Source organism: Microtus pennsylvanicus, chromosome 19, assembly GCF_037038515.1.
Source record: "Microtus pennsylvanicus isolate mMicPen1 chromosome 19, mMicPen1.hap1, whole genome shotgun sequence".
NCBI lineage: Eukaryota > Metazoa > Chordata > Mammalia > Rodentia > Cricetidae > Microtus > Microtus pennsylvanicus.
In genome coordinates this window covers 40228285-40236797 of record NC_134597.1, presented here as the reverse complement: position 1 = coordinate 40236797, position 8513 = coordinate 40228285, and the positions used below count along the sequence as shown (strand labels likewise).

General features: G+C 44.1%; 1 pseudogene; it reads left to right on the top strand.

The window, feature by feature from the left end:
* Positions 1-5650: 5650 nt before the first annotated feature.
* Positions 5651-6820, top strand: LOC142838209 (large ribosomal subunit protein eL21 pseudogene; annotated as a pseudogene).
* The last annotated feature ends 1693 nt before the right edge of the window (positions 6821-8513 follow it).

Here is an 8513-nt window from a genome sequence, read left to right as displayed (position 1 = left end):
CAGGGTGACCTGTGATCTGTTTATTTTAAATCTCGCTAGATACCTTTCATTTGAGGAGCTCCAAGGACAGGTGACTTGTGGCAGGAAATCCCCCAACCTAAGACAGGATACTGGGAATCCTAGGACGGGTAAGGGGGATAAAGACCTGGTCCCCACTCGACCTAAGAAGCATAAGGCACCCCTCTGTTCCCAGGAGAGGTAAATTGCTTCACCATTCGAGAGGAGGGTCTCTCCTTGTCCCAGTCCCTTCTCCTTTAGATCTGACACCATGGTTGGACACTGACCTGATGCCCTTCACTTAATAGCTGCCTGTCTTTATAAAAGAAAGGGGGATCTGTCAGGAGCCAATTTCCTCCTAAAATCATTACAGGAACCATCACCCTGGGGAGTCTGCAGAGAACCCCACACCCCTAATTGTGTTAAGAATGGTTCTATTGACAGAGCCTACCCCACACCCAAATTGGCTGTTAATGAGAGCTATCTGTTAGCGGAACCCACCCCTCATTCCAAACTATCTAGAGAACTAGGTGTGTCATCTCCTAGTTGTGACTTCCAGGCCTACTGTGACTTGACCGAAGATAACCTCCTGCCTACGTGACCAACGAGGACCATGTGACCAACGTGAACCACGCGGCAAGAGCCCAGAACCCTGTGCCCATCCCCCCAACTCCTTACCCTATAAAAAGCTGTATCTCGTCCTTAATAAAGGGAGGCTCTGACAAACTTTGCATGGCCTTCTTCCTGTCTCCTAGCCCATATCTTCCAGGTAGTGCCTCTCCGGGATCCTGGAATAACTCAACTGCCAGGCGGGCTACTAACCCTAGACTAAGTAGCCTGCCAAGGCAATCGACACTCACCAAGCCATAATTGTGGCAGCCCCTTGGCCCACATAGTCCTTTCACTGATCAGTCAGACACACTCTTTTTTTATTTTTGAATTGTGGGTGAAGTCAATTAATTGAGCTCTTAGATTATTATTATTATTAGTTTATTTGTGTTTTTTTTTACATAGAGGTTCCCTGTGTCCCTGGAACTCACTTTGTAGACAAGGCTGGCCTCAGACTCACAGAGATCTAGCTGCCCCTGCCTCTACATCTGCTTCCTAGTGCTGGAATTAAAGGCCTGTACTGAACACACTTTTCCCCCCTAAGACAGGGTTTCTCTGTGTCTGTCGCTTTGCCTGTCCTAAAACTCACACTGCAGAACAAGGTGGCCTCAAACTCACAGCGATTTGCCTGTTTCTGCCTCTCCTGATTTCTGAGGGCTGAGAACTGAGAATAAAGAAATGTGCTGCCCAAAATATACTGCTGCTGCTGCAATTAAAAAAATAAATTAAAATAAAATAACCTGAGATAAACAAAGAAAAAAAGGAAAACACCTGTTTTTTCCTTCCTTCCTTTCTTTTTCCTTACTTGTTTTTTTTCTGTTTTCTTCTTCTTTTATTATTATTATTATTATTATTTTTGGTGCAGGGTTTCTCTGTATAATACCTTTAACTCACTATATAAACCAGGCTGTCATCTTGGTAACATTATGGTTTTGTATTATGGTTTTGTTTTTTCTTATTTCTTGTCTGTAAATCAACAAATCAACATTTCTTTTCTCTCTCTCTCTCTCTCTCTCTCTCTCTCTCTCTCTTTCTCTCTCTCTCTCACTCATTTAATTTATGTTTTATTTTATTTTTGGTTTGTGTTCTTGTTTTGATTTTCAAGGAAGGGTTTCTCTGTTGCTTTGGAGCCTGTCTTTGGAACTAGCTCTTGTCAACCAGGCTGGCTGGCCTCAAACTCCCAGAGATCCACCTGCCTCTCTGCCAGATATGGAACCAGTCATCTTGGTTAGTTCAAAAGCCACCCCATAAACACACACACACCACACACACACACACACACACAGAGGCACATCCAGAGAAACATATATATATATATATATATATATATATATATATATTTTGGTTTTTCGAGACAGGGTTTCTCTGTGGCTTTGGAGCCTGTCCTGGAACTAGCTCTGTAGACCAGGCTGGTCTCGAACTCACAGAGATCCGCCTGCCTCTGCTTCCCGAGTGCTGGGATTAAAGGCTTGCGCCACCACCGCCCTGCGATGCCCCTACTATAAAAATGGGTTTCAGAAACCGGCCTTTTGCCACAGTGTCAGAAGCCCAAACTCTGCCTGTGGTCTCAGCTAGCTGATAAGCTTCTGTGACTCGCGGTGTGTTTTTATTTTTAAGTTTGTTTTTGGTTTATTAGACTTGGTGGTGTTCTCATCTTTGCATGACCCCCCCCTCGACCCAACATTTAAGTGTCTTTCAACCATTTTAGATCCCTCTGTTGAGAGTTCTCTGTTTAGGTCTGTACTCCATTTTTTAAAATTGGATTATTTGTTCTTTGGATGACCAATTTCTCGACTTCTTTGTGTATTTTGGAGATTAGTGAAGATCTTTTCCCATTCTGTAAGGCCGTCGTTTTGTCTTGTTGGCCATGTTCTTTGCTTTACAGAAGCTTTTCAGTTTCAGGAGGTCTCACTTATTAATTGTTTCTCTCAGTGTCTGTGCTACTGGGGTTCTATTTAGCAAGCGTTCTCCTGTGCCAATGTGTTCAAGTGCATTTGATATTTTTATTTTTATATTCTTTTATTGTGGATGAAGTCAATTATTTGAACTCTCAAATATTTTTATTGTTATTATCTCTCTATTTGTTTGCTTATTTGTGGTTGTTCAACATAAGGTTTCGTTGTGTACCCTTGTATGCCCTGGGACTCACTTTGTAGACAAGACTGGCCTCAGACTCACAGAGAGTCATCTGCCTCTGCCTCCTAGTGCTGAGATTAAAGGCATGCACTAAACACCTTTTTTATATATTTATTTTCCTAATAATTTATTTATTTTCATTTTACTGGCATTGGTGTTTTGCCTGCATGTATGTCTATCTGAGGGTGTCAGATCTTGGAGTTACCGACAGCTGTTGACTGCCATGTGGGTGGTAAGGAATTGAACCTGGGTCCTCTGGAAGAGCAGTCAGAACTCTTAACCACAGAGCCATCTCTCTCCAGCCCTCACCTTTTTTTTTTTTTGAAAACGGGGTTTCTCTGTGTCACTTTGCCTGTCCTGAATCTCAATCTGCAGAACAAGGGAGCCTTAAACTCACAGTGATCTGCCTGCCTTGGTCTCCCTGATCTTGGAGGTGTTTTTATCATCTCTCTGTCTGGCTATCTAGCTATCTATCCATTTATTTATTTATTTTGTTTTCTGAATGGGAATGTAGATTCTTTCTTTCTTTCTTTCTTTCTTTCTTTCTTTCTTTCCTTCTTTCTGTCTCCTGACTGTCACTGGCTAAGAAAATGGTGGCCTCCATGTCACTGGTCAGCATAGCAGCTCCTAAAATGGAATTTGATGAAGGGATAGATAGATAGATAGATAGATAGATAGATAGATAGGTAGATAGATAGATAGATGGGATGCGCACGTGCTCACACACACACACACACACATACATATGCACGCACGTGCATGCCATGTACAGATGGGGGGCGATTCCAATGTTTTCAGAGGAAGGTGCTTGCTGGTAATAATAAATGTGCTGGTAAATAAGGCTGGAAATAGCTGAATATTAAATCATTAAAACTCTTTAAATAAATAAAAAGCAATTCCATTTCTCTTTCTCTCTCTCTCTCTCTCTCTCTCTCTTTCTCACCATATACCAGCACATCTGAACTGACTGCAACATACAAAAGAAGAAGAAACACGGAAAGAAGACATCCCTGCTGGACAGGATCTGAGATGAGAATAAATTCATCGAATGGCTGCCAACAGCATTTCATTGAGAAGAGATTCCACATTTTATGCTGTACAGTTACTTAGTTAGATAGATAGATAAAGAGAGGCCTGTGAACTGGGGTGGGGTGTGGCTTCTCAGGTCACGTCAGGTCAGGGAGGGGCTGAGGAGTGTCCCATTGGCCTTGACAATAGGCACGAGTCAGACGTTAATGTCAGGGCAGGGCCGGAGAGTTCCTCAAAGGGAATGAATGGAGACCCTTGCTTACCTAAGAAATGCCTGACCTTGGAAAAGGACTTGTGGAAAGCGGGCCCTTGAAACTGTGGTTTCACGTCTTACTAGAAAGCTCCCTCTTGGAAGGGAAAGTCATCGTGATATCTTACTCTTTTCCCAAGGATACCCTACCTACCCTTCTGATCATTCTTACTGAATTAAGTCTTCCACTGCAAATAAATAAATAAATGAAGTGAGTGAGTGAGTGAGTAAGTAAGTAAGTAAGCAAATACGTGGATGGATGAACAAATAAATACAAAGTTTGCTATTGTTGACTGACTTTTGATTTCATAATGAATCTCTCTCTCTCACACACACACACATACACACACAAACACTAAATATACAATAAAAGGAAGCATAACACCTTTACTCAGGGGGCAGAGTGAACTCTGAAAGTTTTCCAGGCGGGGGGGGGGGGGGGGAGAGAATATAAGAACAAAATGAGAAACAAGGAAAAATAATGATGGCTGGCTGGCCGGCTTTCAGTTCCCTGACAGAAATGAGCACATTGTGGAGGAAACACAAAGTTGTTACACTATGTGGGTGTGATGAGGAGAGATTGTGAGTGAGTGTCCTGTCAGAACAAAGTTAGTCCCATAGTTGATGAAATTCATTATCCCAAAACTTCAGAGAATATATCCCAAGTTTGCAAATGTGTGATCAGCTTGTGACAGGTTGGGCTGGAGATGCTGAGAACTGGGGAGCCCTCAATGCAAGAGCACACACTCATTCCCATGAAGAGGGAGAGAGGGAGAGAGGGATCATTCATTCCTGTACTCAAGTTTAAAGAAAGATGAGTGGCTATCTATGGAGAGACCACTCACAGATATGAAAAATCATTTCCTAAAAATCAAATTTCTCAGTCAGTATGCAACTGCTATGGTGCTTCTCCTAGATAGAGCAAAACACACAAACAAACAAACAAACAAACTGATTCCTTGATCTAGAGCCACAGTGCACATGCTGTGGAAAAGGGGACATGGCCAACTTGAATCACAATACTCATCAGAGCATGAAAAGAGCGTAAAAAGGACACAGAGGAGAGATAATTGTGGTCCTCCCTCCTTCCCTCCCTCCCTCCCTCTCTCCTTCCCTCCCTCAGGAAGTGACTGACAGATGAGACTTTGTCCAAGCAGGTTCTGTCTGAAATACCAGACTTGAGTTTCCCCCTCTGTGGGTATTAGCTAATCAGTCCTCCCTTCTTTCTGTAGGAAGGTGGTGCATGTCTCTCAGAAGTTACCTGGTTTCCTCTGCACAAGGTGAACCAGGGAAAAGCTTTCTAAGCCTTAATCAGACCTATAGAAGCTGCGCTGTGACTTCAGAGACCTCAGGGAGTATAGGGGTGGGTGGGTGCTTGATGCTTCAGACTCATGTCATTGAAGGACATAACATAGTCTGGATTCACAGAGATTCACAACACAGAGCCATTGTCACTTACTAACAGCCCAGGACACCCAGAGCTAACAAGCAATTGCAGTCTCAGCCGGGCTGTGGTGTGTGCATGCCTTTAATCACAGCACACACACACACACACACACACACACACACACACACACACACACAGATCTCTGTGAATTCAAGGATGGCCTGATTTACAGAGTGAGTTTTAGGGCAGCCCAAGATACACAAAGAAGCCCTTTCTTGAAAAACAAAACAAAACAGCAAAAGAAAGAAAGAAAGGAAAAAGAAAAAAGGGCAGTCTCTTCCCACTCTCTCATCCATTGGCTCTTAAAGAGCTCTCAAGCTGAACTGGAGACCAGGGTGTCATTCATAACTGGGAAGCCAGAAACCTTAGGGGGTCACAGGAGTCGGACTGACTGCAGCACTTGATTCCTCAACCCTGCCAATGGCTGTGATATTAGGCATGGTAAAATATGGGCTTTCGGCCTTTCGGCCGCGGTAGCCATCTTTCAGTAACTCGCCAAAATGACAAACACAAAGGGAAAGAGGAGGGAGGGGCACTCGCTATATGTTCTCTAGGCCCTTTAAGAAACATGGAGTTGTTCCTTTGGCCACGTACATGCGAATCTACAAGAAGGGCGATATTGTAGACATCAAGGGAATGGGCACTGTTCAAAAAAGAATGCCCCATAAATGTTACCATGGCAAAACCGGAAGAGTCTACAATGTCACCCAGCATGCTGTGGGCATCATTGTAAACAAGCAAGTTAAGGGCGAGATTCTTGCCAAGAGAATTAATGTGCGGATTGAACACATCAAGCACTCGAAGAGCAGAGACAGCTTCCTGAAGCGGGTGAAGGAGAATGACCAGAAGAAAAAGGAAGCCAAAGAGAAGGGCACCTGGGTTCAGCTGAAGCGCCAGCCTGCTCCACCCAGAGAAGCACACTTCGTGAGGACTAATGGGAAGGAGCCTGAGCTGCTGGAGCCCATTCCCTACGAATTCATGGCCTGGTGTGCAAAAAGAAATAAAAGACCTGGACTATTAAAAAAAAAATATGGGCTTTGGCAGAGCGCTACTCCCCTTTCTCTATTATTATTGCTACACAACGAAAAGGACCGGGGGGGGGGGGATGATGTGCAATCAGTGCTGGTATTGAAATCTCACTGACTCCTTCCGCACTCCTTGTCAATTCCCGACTTTGTCAAATCAACTATTGTGAATCTTTGATGTGGGTTGGCCCTTTAGGAACTCAGAGAAACAAGACAGACCTATTTCATCCCAGAAACCTCCCAGTTCCTGAGCCCTAGCCCTGGAAGTCTCAAAGCCATCACATCCAGAAATCTCTCTAGTCCCTGCTAGTGGTGAACTCACTTCATCTTCCCCAGGACCACTAATTATTTCTCCGTGTTTTCCTGTGAGATCTGAGGCCAGCTTTCTTCTTCCTCCCTCTGGCCTCTCCACGAACGATCTCCATTCTCTAGACAACATGTCTAGAACCGAGTCTTATAGGCACCGAGAGAGTGTGTCTTGAGGGCCGTTGGCGTTTCTAGGACACGAGTGACATCACAAAATTCCGAGAGCTCTTCAGGATACCGTAGAATTTCCAGAGAAGGGACTGCTGATGTCGTGAGGCACGGCCTTTACCTCCTTGCTAATATTTCTCCCCGAACTGACCGACCGACCGACCGACCGACCGACCGACCGGGACCTGAAGTTTCCTTTCCAGGAGTCTCTCCTGCGACACAGAGGGAGCCATTCAGGATTTCCTCCTTCCAAAACCAGAAATTTCTCTCTGCTTCATTAATATCTTCTCACTACTTCCAGAACCCATGGGGAGTTAGTTAGTTGAACACTCACTTTTTTCATGAATGACCCTTCCTCCCTCTCCTGAACATCTCATATTACTGATTCATACTCAGTAAATCAGTAATATGAGAAATTAGGCCAGGAGGACACGGAAGATGAGGATTGAGTCTTCTGAAGTGAACAAGCACTTAGGGAAGGCTAAACATAAGGGAATTTGACTCTGAGTGGCAAGACATGAATAGCTGCTGCCAAGGCACAGATGCAGGCACCAACTGGGCCCTCGGCATCCTCCTGCATCATCAGAGCTGTGTGGGAAACTCAGCCCAAAGGAGGGGCCGTGTTCAAAGGGAGAGGGCATTTTTGAGGACAGCACTGTTTTCTTTTTCTTCTTTCTTTCTTTCTTTCTTTCTTTCTTTCTTTCTTTCTTTCTTTCTTTCTTTCTTTCTTTTGAGACAGGGTTGTTCTGTAGTTTTTTTTGGAGCCTGTCCTGGAACTAGCTCATGTAGACCAGGCTGGTCTTGAACTCACATGCTTTTTTTTTCTATTGGATATTTTTGGCTTCTTTATCAAAGATCAGGTGTTCGAAGATGTGTGGATCGATATCCGGGTCTTCTATTCGGTTCCATTGGTCCTCCTGTCTGTTCTTATGCCAGGACCAGGCTGTTTTCAGAACTGTAGCTTACAGAGTGTTCTTGCAGGTGGGGCACAGAAGAGGTTAATTACGGTACCCTAGTTCTTCTGCTTTTCTAGCAGACCGGAGCCCAGCTGACAGGAATCCAGTAGAGATGGTGTCAAGGTTCACACTGACACTAACAGCTGTAACTTGAGCAGGATTTGTGATCCACATGAAATTTGCAATGAATTGCAGCAAATCTGTGACACTCTAACTTGCTCAGGCTCAGTATCTGAACATACAGATGTTTGCAATGATCACTGGCTTCAGGATTTTTTTTTTGTTGTTGTTGTTTTGTTTTTCCACAAGACAGAGTTTCCCTGTAGCTGAAGTTTAATGGCCTGGTGTTTTTGTGACTTACTGCTTCAAAGAACTTCTCCATTTCTTTATCCCTAAGGGAAAAGAAATATAATCACTAAATACTTCTTTTTTTTTTTTTTTTTGGTTTTTCGAGACAGGGTTTCTCTGTGGCTTTGGAGCCTGTCCTGGAACTAGCTCTGTAGACGAGGGTGGTCTAGAACTCACGGAGATCCGTCTGCCTCTGCCTCCCGAGTGCTGGGATTAAAGGCGTGCACCACCATCGCTCGGCC